The sequence below is a fragment of the Trematomus bernacchii genome, unplaced genomic scaffold (genome assembly GCF_902827165.1).
Source record: "Trematomus bernacchii unplaced genomic scaffold, fTreBer1.1, whole genome shotgun sequence".
Classification (NCBI taxonomy): Eukaryota; Metazoa; Chordata; class Actinopteri; order Perciformes; family Nototheniidae; genus Trematomus; species Trematomus bernacchii.
In genome coordinates this window covers 19394787-19410476 of record NW_022987739.1, presented here as the reverse complement: position 1 = coordinate 19410476, position 15690 = coordinate 19394787, and the positions used below count along the sequence as shown (strand labels likewise).

The 15690-nt window shown below is 38.2% G+C and overlaps 1 long non-coding RNA gene across 1 annotated transcript; it reads right to left on the bottom strand.

The window, feature by feature from the left end:
* Positions 1-1114: 1114 nt before the first annotated feature.
* Positions 1115-3795, bottom strand: LOC117495405. The gene is made up of 3 exons (XR_004557178.1): positions 3712-3795; positions 1368-1509; positions 1115-1227 (listed from the first exon to the last, which is right to left on the bottom strand). It is a non-coding gene; the product is annotated as an uncharacterized LOC117495405 (long non-coding RNA).
* Between the last annotated feature and the right edge of the window lie 11895 nt (positions 3796-15690).

Below are 15690 nucleotides of genomic sequence, written 5' to 3'. Positions count from 1 at the left end.
GTTTGTAGTTGTATGAAGTTCGGTCCCAGCCTCTCGTGTCCCACCACATACTTCCTGTAAATAAGTGAAAGATAGGCACGACTTTAAAACATTATCGACTAATTTCCATTCATCTATCAATGGGACACACATCTGAACATTAACACGACTTTATCCAATTCATTAGCCAGCAATGAAAATAAAAAGACATTATTAGCCCCTAAATAACATGTTAGGGCCTAAAAGCAATTTATCACAGAGCAATAATTGATAAAAAATCTACTAACACATTGACTGTTAGCATGCTATGTGTGCAGCAGCCATCAGCATATCTCATCCCAGGAAGAAAGCTGATTAGCACAGTAGGACTGTAATTTTAACCATATTACAAGTTGGCATCCTCATTTTGTTTCATGAATGCCATGGTAGCGCTGCTCCTCTGTTCCAAATACGACTACTAACTCTTACTGAGCATTTATCTTTTCATGGTGCAGTAAATAACAGTCAACAAACTATGGCTTAAATAATATAGAGACACATATGTTTCAGTTTCTGGAATGTGACTAATCTTTCACAGCATTAAGAAAAGTGCAATACTGTCACAGGCCCAGTGTATTGTTTCCCTCTACAGCCCAACACAGAAAGTGATTGTGATATGAAGTACAACTTGCCATTTTGGTTTGTGGGGACAACGGAGGATCTCTCTCGGGCTCAGGGTTAGAAGCTACTTCCCGGGGAGCCTGAAATTGTAGCACAAACAAAAGACATTGTTGTCACCGTGGTAGTGGTTTGATCTGACGTGTGTGCTGCAAAGGTTTAACAGTTATGGAGGTGTGCACATGCTGGATGAAGGCAATGATCTAATGTCTAGTCATGTCAACAGGTTTTAAAATCCTCTGTCCTTACAAGGACTGCTGTCCCTACAGTAGGCCTGCACATTTTTTGCTGAAATAAATTAAATCTGCTTAACTGAGCTGAGTGGTAGTACCATGAAGAACAATGCAACACTTTTTCCCTGTCAGTTAAGCAATGTCCTATAGAGAACATAACCTCACCTTTAAGCGCCAGGGCCAAGCAGAATCCCCATAGTTGTAAGTTAACTCCTCCTCTGGAAATATTTCCTTTACAGCAAATAGGCACAAGTGTGGGGTTCCCTTGACAACGATTTTTTTCACTCTGCAGTTTGGATTCCTGTGATTATCATTTGCAAGACGTCCAAGTGTTCCATCCTCTTTTGAAGCATTAATACTGCAAGACAAATAGTCCAGATACAACATCATGTATCATGACAGAAAAGCACTGAATTCATACAAGAAGTCACTAGGAAACACATCAATCTGGTAATGGTCAATTATCCATTTGAGGTAATCAATAAGCAGCAAACTCACCAAAAGTGCATTCCAGACCAGATGAAATCGAATAAGAAGATGTTATTTTTGACATCTAGATCTTCACTTACACCCAATATTCCACGGTACTCCACCACAAAAGTTGACGGTGCAATATATTCCCGTGTAAAAACACCACGTCCTACAATAGCAAAAAAAATGCATTAACATTTAACATTTACCTATACCCAATTATTTGTAAATATTTGCCATGAGTGTGTTAGATGCCTAACACTGCTATCCACACATAAGCTTCATCCAAGTTAGCCTCTGACATGTAAAGTGCCTTGCAGGTAAATACGGAGTAAAATTGTTTGATCAGCACGCACTCCTTTCTCCAATAAAGCTCCACAGTGATATGCAAAAGGTGTTGGTTAACAGTACTTTGAAACGCTTAACATAGTGATGCCAACACTGCTAGGGTTGAGGGTAGCTGTGATTTGACTATATCCAGGGGTGAGTTCACGATTATTTACTGGTATGAAGTGACACATTATTTTAAATTGAATTTCATTGTAAATAATCAGAGCACTGTTTTAATCAGTATGTTCCATCTAATGTTCAGATTAGATGTTGCAACATATTAGAAAATACTTGTAAAGCAATAGTACTTTGTTGCCATATGTATAAACATATACAAAATAAAACGTAAAATGTCAACACAAATGTTATATTTTAAAGTTAAAAGTACCATTATTGTGCACTGTCATAATTAACCTCTTAAGCCCTGAGCCTGTTTTTCAGGTCTCAGGCTCGAAAATGACATTCCCAGAACAAATGACCATATCTTCCCTTCTAAAAGGGTTAAATTAATAATCTTTATTCTCAAAGTAATGATAAACCTGTGAGTTGGATGTAGAAAAGTCAGAATCAATATAGATGTTTTTTATTTTAAAGAAAATTCAGATTTTACATAGTAAAAAACTGTAAATTATAGTGTCCGTCCAAAAATTATTTTTTACTCATAGTGAAAACTACCCTTGGATGATGGGTTAGTAGACTAAAAGCTTTAGGAATCCAAAGTACAACATATAATAAGTACCCTGTATCAAGATTGATGCAAAACAAGTGAAATTTGACCTTTTTAGAGAGATTTTGCCAAAAAACCCCACTTCTGGGGTCATTTGGGTGGATTTGACCTATCTCTGGCCCCCCTTGGTCGATTTTGATGAATGAAAGCTCTTTATAACCGCTAGAGCCAATGGAATCGAGGGAAAGTTATATACACACCAAAACGTTAACAAATAAGGAGTGAGAGTGACGCGTTACCAAAACCGGAAGCTGCATACACTCTGGTGGCTACCATTAGCAGCTAACTTTTCCGCTCCGATTTTTACATAAAAAATGGAATTATGGATTATAAATAATTTTTTAAAAGGTACATTATCAACCTATGGATCAACAGTTGTAGACATTTTTTTTTTCGTTTTAATGCCATTGAACACGTCTTTTGACCTAATTGACAGCTACGGTGAGACGATCTGCCGTAAAAGCTCTGTAAAGGTACGTGTTGTGATGTCTGTGTTTGCTTCCCCTGTCGCAAGTTCGGATCGCTCAGTGATGATACTATACCTAAATAATCAGTGGAGTCTCAGCTTTAATCGGCTATATTGTATGTGCAGCTACGATAAGTAATAAGGGTATCTTTATCTTGAATTGTGTGCCGCAGTGCGTTCGAATTTTTTCGCTCAGGGGTCATTTAGACCCTTCTTATGAGACTTGTGTTTTGTTTTGGTAAAAATGGTTCATATCTTCAGTTAGCTGAGATTCTTCCCGTTAATCTGGTGCTACACATTAATAGTTTCATAAATGTTAAGAAGCCCTGAGACATTATCTCGAAAACAAAAAGGTGGGAGGGGTCCAATGGGGGGACCGCCGTGCTTAAGAGGTTAAGAGGCTACATTGAGAGGATAGACAATGTTGTGCTATCATAAGTTCTGTTGTACACATTTGATTTCAATAAATGATCATATGCATGGTTAAAAAGGCTTCATGATATAATAATAAGGGCCGGGTAGTTTGCTAACCCTGCCAAAAAACCCTTGCACTGAGGAGAGGCTCTGTGAAACCTCCCCAAAAGTGTAGTCAAAGCATCTCTAAACACAGCGGGTGTCTGGCAGTTTAGGACACAATTGATTTGGTATACAGTGTTGTTTTTCAATGAGAGGAGCACACATTTTAAAGACATTTCCTGAAAACGTACATTGTTGAAAATACGTGAGGCTGATGGCCTAAGAGCAATGGCTAAAAGGTCAGGGTTCCCTGTGTGCCCAGTTCGACCATATTGATGAAACAATGCTATACGGTCTTTGATACTACATACTGTATGAGATAAATAGCTTACCTTTAAACGTATTGATGAACCTGGCCTCTAGGAAGGGTTTGTCTCTGCCCAGAATTATATGGTCTATTGCATCCTGTTCAGGAGTCTTTCTCCTGCTCCTTTGTGTCATCCTTCCTATTGCTAAAAAATAAAACAGAGAACAGGCTAAGTTTAATATACCAAAGCATGGTTAACAATAACATCTCTTGGGGTAAAAAGAATCTCCATTTAGAAAACACGCATTTTAAAAGGGTTTTCACCTGCCGTCTGTCTGCAGACTTGTCAAAGCATTAATTCATGGTTTTTACTAACCGGTATCAGTATGTTGTTACTTCGGCATCATTTTGAAACGTGTATAACAATTAAATCACGGTCAAATATGTTCATTTTGTTGTAGTTGTAGCCCCCTTGCCAGCGATTCTCTCTCTACATCAGCCCGACTCAGCCTGGTTGTTGGCCCGGAAAGAACCTCGATTTTATGGGGCCAGAAAAACTGAAATAGTACCCACTAGCCGGAACTACGCCAAGTGGAAATGCAACCAAAAACGTGCCGGGCACGGCACGCTTAAAGCGAGCTCCGCGCTGTAGTGGAAATGCGCCATAAATTGGACGTAGCTAAGCCAGACCTTAGAGTTAAGATCTCCTTTTTTACGCCCAGCTGGTGCACTCCACTCCTGTTGTGCTCTGACGGCAGTGCACCTACAGTCAACAGCTACGTCTGCATGAAACCTTCAGGTGCATACAACTCTGCAAGTTTCATTTGCAAAACACGGTAGTCCCCTCCTCCATTCATGCACAGATCATGCACTGAGGAGCCGCTCCGTTGAAACCGCATGACGGCTGCCCTCTGCACGGGTGTGAGGGCTACACAGTAACACACATCTGTCTTACCAGCATTTTTAAGACGATTATTTATTCAAAAAGTAACAGGCCAGTAGTATAACTAGTAATCAACACACATGAGTGGGCATAAATAGTCAGCCTTTTAATATCACATTGCATTTAATTCAGTTGTAAAGCAGAAGTCATTACCATGTGGTTGATGCTAAGCTAAACTGTGCTAACTGACAGCAGAGCTAAAGGTTAATGTAACGTTTCCAGTAAAATGCAGTGTCTTGGTAGGATTAACTTACTAACTAACTAACTAAATTCATCCTATTGCTTTTTTTAAACACACGAAACGCGATAGGGAGCATGCCTCGTGGCGATACACTGAGCCGGAAAACTAACAGCTGAAGTTTTGATGCTAGGTTGTAGCTAGCCACCAAACAGTATGCCTCGTGGCGATACACTGAGCCGGACAAAGTCATAAACGAACAGCTGAAGTTTTGATGCTAGGTTGTAGCTAGTCACCAAACAAACATTTAAATCCTTATATTTTGTTTCAAATACATGATAAAAATATCACTTACCAGTTTTGGTTAAAAGCCACTTTGCCATCAGCAATGTCCTCAGCCATGTACTCCTGCTACTGTGTCTTGGTGAGTCAATGACCGAATACTGAAAGACCACTCCCTGATGAGAACCTGCCCGCGTGATGACTGCTCGCCAATCCCTGATGAGAACCTGCCTGATTGAGTCTTTAGCCGCCCAATCAGTGAGCAGGTGTGTCCAGCCAATGAAAAGCGCTTATTTTGTGTAAAAAGAGAGGGAAATGTGTATGAAACTGCAATATCATGAATCGGCTGTACGAGCGTTTTATACACAACGAGCACACACAAATATACACGAAAAATCAGGTGAAGGCGGTTTATTAGGACATACCGAGAAAAAGCGTGAGGGTTTTATTTACATGTTGATAAGTGCTTCTACACTGCGCGACTTGTGAGGACACCAGTTTTGTCTTCACAAGTCGAAATGCCCTTATAATGCTGGTGTGTATCCATGCGAATTGTCCTCATAAACCGGCCGCACCAACGCACACACACACACACACACACACACACACATTACAGTACAAGCATAAAACCTTGCTTTCCGCATTGAAGTATTACTAAACCCAGCACTTCCCACATTATGCAGAGAAACTGATTTCTTTTTTTAGGCATTACCATAATACCCTCCCGTTTGCCCAAATTAATTACTTCAATTACAGCGGAGCTTAGCAAAATGGATTTGCTTCTTTTGGCCATAGAGCAAAAACCAGTCCTTCCTATTTTAATTCACTCACGGAAACCTTAAAAAAGAAAAAACACATTAGGGTAACCGTACTTTAAAACGTATTTAAGTCATCTTATTAAATGGCAGGTATACCTGCCATTTAATAAGATGACTTAAATAAGAAGCAAATCCATTTTTTTAGGAAGCTAGTAATTGTGTTTTTGTATTACATTTCAATGATGTGTTTTCATGTTAGACACAGGTTATTATTAATCAATGATTTATACTTACTTCTCATGTCATGCAATGAATCTTTGCAAGTGCATATAATTGGATCATGTCAGGCGTCCACTCTTCACCAAATACATGTTACCAAAATCTTCAGCAGCCATTCATTGTAATGCAGTCAAATAAAAAAATTGTTCTCCTTTTTCCTGCAGACAGCTGTAATTTCAGGCGTTAATGTTATGGCTGCACTACCCCCTTAAGCTGTACAGTATCAGGATTGGGGTCTAATGGCCTAAGAATATTGACATTTATTTCATATCGGGCACGTCTCATTAAATGTTCTTTAAACAAAAAATGTCTCCTCCTGATTGAAATAAGGTTTTTGTACTGTAGGTTCCAACACACTCTCACTCCATAAACGTCCAGGAGCGACGCTTGGTCAGGGTCCCGAGGCGTGCAGTTGGGACGCTCCAAGGCTCCTTCAGCTTCATAAAGGGACGCAAATAGCTTTCAACTGATTGCAATGTATTCCCATCTGCGGCGGGATTTGACGCTCATGGCAACACATCCTCACTCCCAGGTCGGCGTATGTTGACGTTATGTCAAGGTCCCCTGTGGTCTTTTTCCAACGCAAGGGGGCGGCCCTTAGCGTACATTTTCAACTTTCTGGGATGTCCATAGGCTTCTTGAGATCGCGAGCGAATGCTTCCCGCCGCGGGCCATTCTCTGCTGAAGCATACGTTGCGAGACTGCATTGCATTAAAAACATTATGCTCTCTATATATTGTCTTTATTATGCTTTAAACAGTGTCTCGGGCTTTGTCTATAGGGCGGCTCAAAGTATTTTGTCCGGCCGTTGTGAAGACTGCTTTGTTTATTGTCCTTGTTTTTGTTTTAAATAAAGCATATTCAATCGAGACATGCCAAACATGTGACGTCATATGACGCGTCGCATCTGCGCACAGGGAGCAGGGAGACCCCGAGATCCGTATTCCCCGTATTTTTTAAATAAAGAGATTTTCAATCACAGGCGCGCATCAAACGTGTGACGTAATGTGGTATTAAAAGTATTAAAAGAGGTGAAAATCACTACAAGTCTGGGCATGTTGAGAGCTGTACATACACACACATTTCATAGTCTTATATTTCAACAGTTTTACGACAAACTGTGACTTTTTTGACATGGAAATTATTATTTAAGATTGACAAACATCATATGTGTAATTCGTGGCACAATTCAAACGGGATCGAAAGATAATCTTTCTCTATCCATTGACTTCAATGCATACTTTTTCCGAAATAAGATCCCATGGAGGAACCCGGAAGTTTGACGGACATTACCCACAATCCTCTGTAGCAACCATAGACTGTATACAAAAATTAAATAATACATTATTCCGAGTGTGCTTGCTTTTCTCTTTGAAAGTCATCACATAACGGCATTGTAATACACGTTTCGGCTGCATTAAATATGACATATCTGCCGTAGTTAACTCTATTTATAGAGCCCTGATGACAAGACTTCTAGACAAACAGGAACTGCCGCCAAAACTGAAAACTTGACGTGGATCTTAAATATATAAGCAATGAAACAACATCTTACATTTCTTTTCACACAATACGTCTCCTTGCAGTATCAACACTAATTCGGCTGACTTTTATATTTGATCCAATTGGTGGATAGGCTGTATTTACGCAATAACGGTGCACAGCTGAAAGAAAGGGACACCTACTGGTTAAAGCACGTTATTGCATTTTATAATTTTATTATTAGATATTAATAGGAGGATGTGCAAAACAGACCAACTAATAAGGCTTTATTTAAACATTAAAGAATACTTTAGGTTAAGGTCTTCTTTTGAATAAGAAAAAAGCTTTGGGGGTATAGAAGATGAATATGGAGGGATAAAACCCTCTTTGATGGTCACACATGCAGAGCACACAGCACACACAGTGACATTTGTATCTACAGATAAATATTAAGCCTGACAAAGTACTTAACGTCTAATATATTGCTTTCCTGCAATGTTAACTATGTTTAAGCACTTATTTTAACTGATATTATACATATGTATTTTACTCTTATAAGATGTATATAGATAGTATAAGAAATGTGCAGAATATGACGATGTAATGGTGGAGGTACACACATATTGATAGATGTCTTGTAATGCACTGTTGAGGAACCTGCGACCCAAGTTTTTCATTCATTGCATAACTACACCGTAGTTGTGTATAATATGATATGTCAATAAACCTTAGAAAATCTTGAAATATTGAATGGGATGTGCAAAATAGTCATTATATACAGTCTTTAATTAACTATTAGTAGAGAATAACGACGAATAAAGAATATACTTTATAGGGATCCTATTAATATCTAATAATACAATTATAAAATGCAATAACGTGCTTTAACCAGTAGGTGTCCCTTTCTATCAGCTGTGCACCGTTATGGCGTAAATACAGCCTATCTACCAATTGGATCAAATATAAAAGTCAGCCGAATTAGTGTTGATACTGCAAGGAGACGTATTGTGTGAAAAGAAATGTAAGATGTTGTTTAATTGCTTAAGATCCACATCAAGTTTTCAGTTTTGGCAGCAGTTCCTGTTTGTCTAGAAGTCTTGTCATCAGGGCTCTATAAATAGAGTTAACTATGGCAGATATGTAATATATAATGCAGCCGAAACGTGTATTACAATGCCGTTATGTGATGACTTTCAAAGAGAAAAGCAAGCACACTCGGAATAATGTATTATTTAATTTTTGTATACAGTCTATGGTTGCTACAGAGGATTGTGGGTAATGTCCGTCAAACTTCCGGGTTCCTCCATGGGACCTTATTTCGGAAAAAGTATGCATTGAAGTCAATGGAGAGAGAAAGATTATCTTTCGATCCCGTTTTTTTTATAGAGAGCATAATGTTTTTAATGCAATGCAGTCTCGCAACGTATGCTTCAGCAGAGAATGGCCCGCGGCAGGAAGCATTCGCTCGCGATCTCAAGAAGCCTATGGACATCCCGGAAAGTTGAAAATGTACGCTAAGGGCCGCCCCCTTGCGTTGGAAAAAGACCACAGGGGACCTTGACATAACGTCAACATACGCCGACCTGGGAGTGAGGATGTGTTGCTCATGGAAGCACGGCATTCGTTTGTGTCGGCTGCCCTTAACCCTTTGGAGTCCTGGGCTAATTTGGCCGTTTTCGCATACTTTTGATTTGTCTTACTAAACCCCATTAACAAATGTTTGGCATGTCAATGTTTGGTATCTTTTTTTTAAGGACAACCTCACCTATATAACCTGATAGTTATTTGTTTCATTTTGAGATACTATATGAACATTTTGGACCCAAAATCACAAAAATTTTTAAAAACGGATTTTGAAAATGATATTATTTTTTATATAGGTAACACAAACATGCACAACGAAACAATTTGAAAGCTGGAAATATATACATGGGATGTCACTATGATAATGTGAAAGTTTGATTGAGGTAGCATGAACCTATATACACATTTTATGAACAAATAACAGGTGTATCCATAGGCGTTCTTTCCTCATTTCTCAAGTTCTGTCAACAGTGACACAGTAGGCACAACAAAACATTTAAAAGCTTAAATAATGTACATTGGATTTTCATTCTGATGTTATTATAAATATAATACAAATATATATATATACACATTATGTACAAAAATCAGTTTTTTCTGTCTTTATCTGTGCCACGCTTCAAAGCAGTTTCTGTCAACAGAGGGCAACATCACAGGCTCCTCCTCCTCCTCCTCCTCCATGTCAAAAAACAAGCTTATAGCTTGACTCACGTTCAGAGTTCTCTTCATCATAGTTGAATCTTCAAAACTCTAAATCTATCTAACTATATCTAAATTCTCAACGTTTGTCTGTCACTTTACTTCAATCGCCGTCTCTCTTCGTCTCCCGCCGCCCGCCGCCTGTCTGCGTATATCTTCGTCTCTCTCCATTTCCTGCCGTCTCTCTTCGGTTCCCGCCGTCCCTCTTCGTCTCGTTACGTATCACTCCGTTTACCTGATTACCTCACCCCCTCCCTGGTAAATACATCCTGTTGAGCAGGATCTACAGTTTCCAGTATTTTTCGTTTCGTAAAATGATAAAATACGGCGAAGATATTAAAATATGTGCTTCCATTTTTCATACTTTTGAAATATATTTGTATTAAATGTATATCATCGTATCTCCGTGTTTACTGGGTATTTTTGCATGAAACAAAGACTGGCATATAGTTTCAAGCCAGTACTTTCGAGAGAAACACACGGCAATGTTGTCCGGACTGTTGTTTTTATGCGGCACCGGCTTGAACAGGTCATGTGATCTGATCACGCCGGCGTGACGGTCGACTCCAAAGGGTTAAAGGCAATGTGAGCGTCCATTCCCATTGGATAATGGAGAATTGTACACCCGGAAGTAAGTATTCCCCTTACTGTCGATTGATTTGACAGTGATATCTGCACTACTCATCAACTAAAAAACATTTTTATCCTTGTTAATTACCAACCCTGTCTCCTAAAAATTACTTTCCCACAGAACTAAACTGCATTCTCAATTACGTTTAGCAAGAAACGTATTTTCTCCCACGTTACGTTTGTTATGAACGTATCTCAAATACGTTTATTTTCTACATATCTTCTAGAAACATATTTTCTCCCACGTTACGTTTGTTATGAACGTATCTCAAATGCGTTTATTTTCTACATATCTTCTAGAAACATATTTTCTCCCACGTTACGTTTGTTATGAACGTATCTTAAATACGGTTATTTTCTACATATCTATTTATTGTCTTGCTTATAATAATGATAATAGTCATTTATAAATATCATTTTAGAGCACCCATTTGAAATCGACGATCGGGCTCGATATATGGTTAAATTAAAATCAGTAGGCGAGGGTGTAATTTCAACACAGTCTCAAAGGCAATATGAGCGTCCATTCCCATTGGATAACGGAGGATTTTACACCCTGAAGTAAGTCTTCTCTTTACTGTCGATTGATTTTACAGTGATATCTGCACTACTCATCAACTCAAACACACCAGATTATCCTTGTTAATTACACAACATTGATTGGTTTAAATTGTGTGCAATACTTTTGTATTTTTCCCCTTCGATTCGGAGAAACAAATATTTGTTCGGAGTTTAGGATGGCAGAAGACACTACACTACCCAGAATCCTCAGCTATCGTTTGGGACTACACCATATGCTTTGCTTGACAAACCCCGTGATTAGTCTTCAAGCTCTGTGATTGGATGTTGGAGTGGCAGTGCGCAAAGTTTACACCGAGCGTCAAACAGCAGTTTGAATTGGAATGAAACCCATCGACGGCACACTATTCAAAACAGGAATCAAACATGTCCTACCCCCCCCCCCCCCCCTTAGGTCGCAGGCTCCTCCAACAGTGCAACACAATAAAACAGATACACAGAAATAATAGTGCAAGTAAATACAAAAAGAAAAATAGTAAAATAGTAGTGAAATAGTGCAATAAGAGTCTATGTACAAGTGATTGGAATATGATATATTAGACAAATAATTTTGTAAATAGTTACGGATGTTGTTTAAAAGTTCAGGTGTTTTAATAGTCTTATGGCCTGTGGGATGAAGCTGTCCCTGAGTCTGGTGGTTTTAGTCCGGATGCTGCAGTACCGCCTGCCAGACGGCAGCAGACAGAACAGTTTGTGGCTGGGGTGATGGGTGTCTTTTATAATCCTGAGGGCTTTCTTTAAGGTTAACCTGGTATTTTTACTTCACTACATTTATTTGAGTTACTTTGCAGATTCTGATTAATGATGTGAAATATAAACAACCCTTAAATCAGACTTCAATTACACCTGAGTAAAATTCAGGGAAAGGTGATTGTCAAGTGCAAACAATCAGGCGAGATATTTGATAGTTGGTGCTTGAGAAGACTAAACATTTATCTGCAGATCTCTATAAAGTATATTCATTACTCGTTATTCTCTACTAATAGTTAATTAAAAACTGTATATAATGGCTATTTTGCACATCCCTTTCAAGATTTCATGATTTTCTAAGGTTTATTGACATATCATATACACAACTACGGTGTAGTTATGCAATGAATGAAAAACTTGGGTCACAGGTTCCTCAACAGTGCATTACAAGACATCTATCAATATGTGTGTATACCTCCACCATTCAACTGTCAAATTCTGCACATTTCTTATACTATCTATATACATAAGAGTATAATTAATGTGTATAATATCAGTTAAAATAAGTGCTTCAACATAGTTAACATTGCAGGAAAGCAATATATTAGACATTAAGTACTTTGTCAGGCTTAATATTTATCTGTAGATACCCCCAAAGCTGTTTTCTTATTTAAAAGAAGACCTTAACCTAAAGTATTCTTTAATGTGTTAACCTGTTACGCACGGCCCCCCCGGTACCGGGCGGATAAACGCGTCATTTGCAGGAAACAACGTCTACGGAATCTTAATATTTAATAAACTATGAATGTTTTATATCCATGTAACGGGAAGAAACTCAGCTAACTGATCTTTTTAATTTTTTTTCCAAAAAAAACCCACAATGCTAACACTCAGCCTCTGAATTAGCCACGAGCGAAAAAATGTAACCTAAAACGGCACCTAAACTCACAATAACTCCCTTATTACTTATCCTAAATGCACAGCTAACCACTCGTATTGCATCACCTGGAGACACAGAATCTGTGTAAAAAACCTCAACACTCAGTGATAAACATTTGCGACGCTATAAACGAAAGCGTACATCATAACATGTGGAGCTAGGTAGCTAGAAAGGCTAACATGGCTTACCTTGGTCAAAACTGGTCTTCAATGGCATTAAAACGATAAAAAACGATGCTGCAGTTAATCCATAGGTTAATCCAATGTGTCTGTGTCCTCTTTGAAATGATTTCTGATAATCCATAAGAAATAAAACTGCTTTTTCGTTTCCAAATGTCAGAGCTAGAGATAGGTCCACTCTGCTGCAAAATTACATGCGCGAAGCACCCACCTCTTCTCTTCACAATGTGTGTGTGTGGGGGCCTCCACCTTCGATTCTATTGGCTCTAACGGTCAGAAAGAGGTGTCAACCATCAAAATCGAGCAAGGGGGGCCAGATATATGGAAAAAAAAACATTTTCACCCAAATCACCTCAGAGGTGGGGAGGTTTTGGCTAAACTCTCTAAAAAGGTCAAATGTCACTTGTTTTGCATCAATCTTGATACAGGGTACTTATTATATGTTGTACTTTGGATTCCTAAAGCTTTTAGTCTACTAACCCATCATCCAAGGGTAGTTTTCACTATCTGTAAAAAAGAATTTTTGGACGGACACTATAATTTACAGTTTTTTACTATGTAAAATCTGAATTTTCTTTAAAATAAAAAACATCTATATTGATTCTGACACTTCTACATCCAACTCACATATGTAACCTTGCTTTGATAAAATAAATTATTCATATAACCCTTTTAGAAGTTAAGTTGTAGTCATTTGTTTTGGGCATATCATTTTCGAGCCTGAAACATGAAAAACAGGCTTGGTGCTTAACAGGTTAAGAGTATACAAAATAGGAGGAAAGTAGAAGGTCAATGATAGAAATATAGAATAGAAAATATCAAGAAGATACTGTAAATGGTATCTAGAATAAAACAGTTTAGTGCCGGATGTACAGAGATATTAATAGGAGGATGTGCAAAACAGACAAACTAATTAGGCTTTATTTAAACATTAAATAATACTTTAGGTTAAGGTCTTCTTTTAAATACATGTAAGCAAAAAGCTTTGGGGGTATCTATATTAAGCCTGACAAAGTACTTAACGTTTAATATATTGCATGGTTTGTTTTGGGACTTGACAATCAACTTTCCTGCAAAGTTAACTATGTTGAAGCACTTATTTTAACCGATATTATACATATTTATTATACTCTTATAAGATGTATGTAGATAGAATAAGAAATGTGCAGAATATGACAGTTTAATGGTGGAGGTACACACATATTGATAGATGTCTTGTTGAGGAACCTATGACCCATGTTTGTCATCATTGCATAACTACACCGTAGTTGTGTATATGATATTTCAATAAACCTTTGAAAATCTTTAAATCTTGAAAGGGATGTGCAAAATAGCCATTATATACAGTTTTTGATGAACAATTAGAGAATAACGAGTAATGAATATGCTTTATAGGGATCTGCAGATACATTTTTTGTCTTCTCAAGCACCAACTATCAAATATCTCGCCTGATTGTTTGCACTTGACAATCACCTTCACTGAATTTTACTCAGGTGTAACTAAAGTCTGATTAAAGGGTTGTTTATATTTCACATCATTAATCCAAATCTGTAAAGTAACTAAAATAAATGTAGTAAAAATACCAGGTTAACCTTAAAGAAAGCCCTCAGGATTATAAAAGACACCCATCACCCCAGCCACAAACTGTTCTGTCTGCTGCCGTCTGGCAGGCGGTACTGCAGCATCCGGACTAAAACCACCAGACTCAGGGACAGCTTCATCCCACAGGCCATAAGACTATTAAAACACCTGAACTTTTAAACAACATCCATAACATTCATCTGACTGCTACTTAGAAATTATTTGTCAAATATATCATATTCCAATCACTTGTGTATAGACTCTTATTGCACTATTCAACTTTTTACTATTTTACTATTTTTCTTTTTGTATTTACTTGCACTATTTTTTCTGTGTATCTGTTTTATTGTGTTGCACTGTTGGAGGAGCCTGTGACCTAAGGGGGGGGGGGGCCGTCGATGGGTTTCATTCCATTTCAAAAGTGCTGTTTGACTCGTGCAAACTTCGCACACTGCCACTCCAACATCCAATCACAGAGCTTGAGAACTAATCATGGGGTTTGTCAAACAGAGCACATGGTGTAGTCCTAAACGATAGCTGGGGATTCTGGGTAGTGTAGTGTCTTCTGCCATCCTCAACTCCGAAAAAATATTTGTTTCTCCGAATCGAAGGGGAAAAATACAAAAGCATTGCACACAATTTAAACCAATCAATGTTGTGTAATTAACAAGGATAATCTGGTGTTTTTTAGTTGATGAGTAGTGCAGATATCACTGTCAAATCAATAGACAGTAAGGGGAATACTTACTTCCGGGTGTACAATTCTCCGTTATCCAATGGGAATGGACGCTCACATTGCCTTTAAGGGCAGCCGACACAAACAAATGCCGTGCTTCCATGAGCGTCAAATCCCGCCGCAGATGGGAATACATTGCAATCAGTTGAAAGCTATTTGCGTCCCTTTATGAAGCTGCACGCCTCGGGACCCTGACCAAGCGTCGCTCCTGGACGTTTATGGAGTGAGAGTGTGTTGTAGGTTCACATAACAGTCAAGTTTTAGTAAGTAAACCAAAACTATGTTCAATATTTACATGATAATTGCCTTGCAACATACAGATGAAAGTACATTTACTGTGCATTGCAAATTATTTAAAAACATGAAATGAAAGTAGAGTTAGTTTCTCTGCTTTCAAAATACTTTTTCCTTATTCAAAAAGTCTGAAGAAAGGTCTTTGTAAATGCATCCTTTAACCCTTGAGCCTCTGAGTGGGCGGACCGGTGAACAAAAATAAAACATTTTCATCTTCAACTTCTTAGTC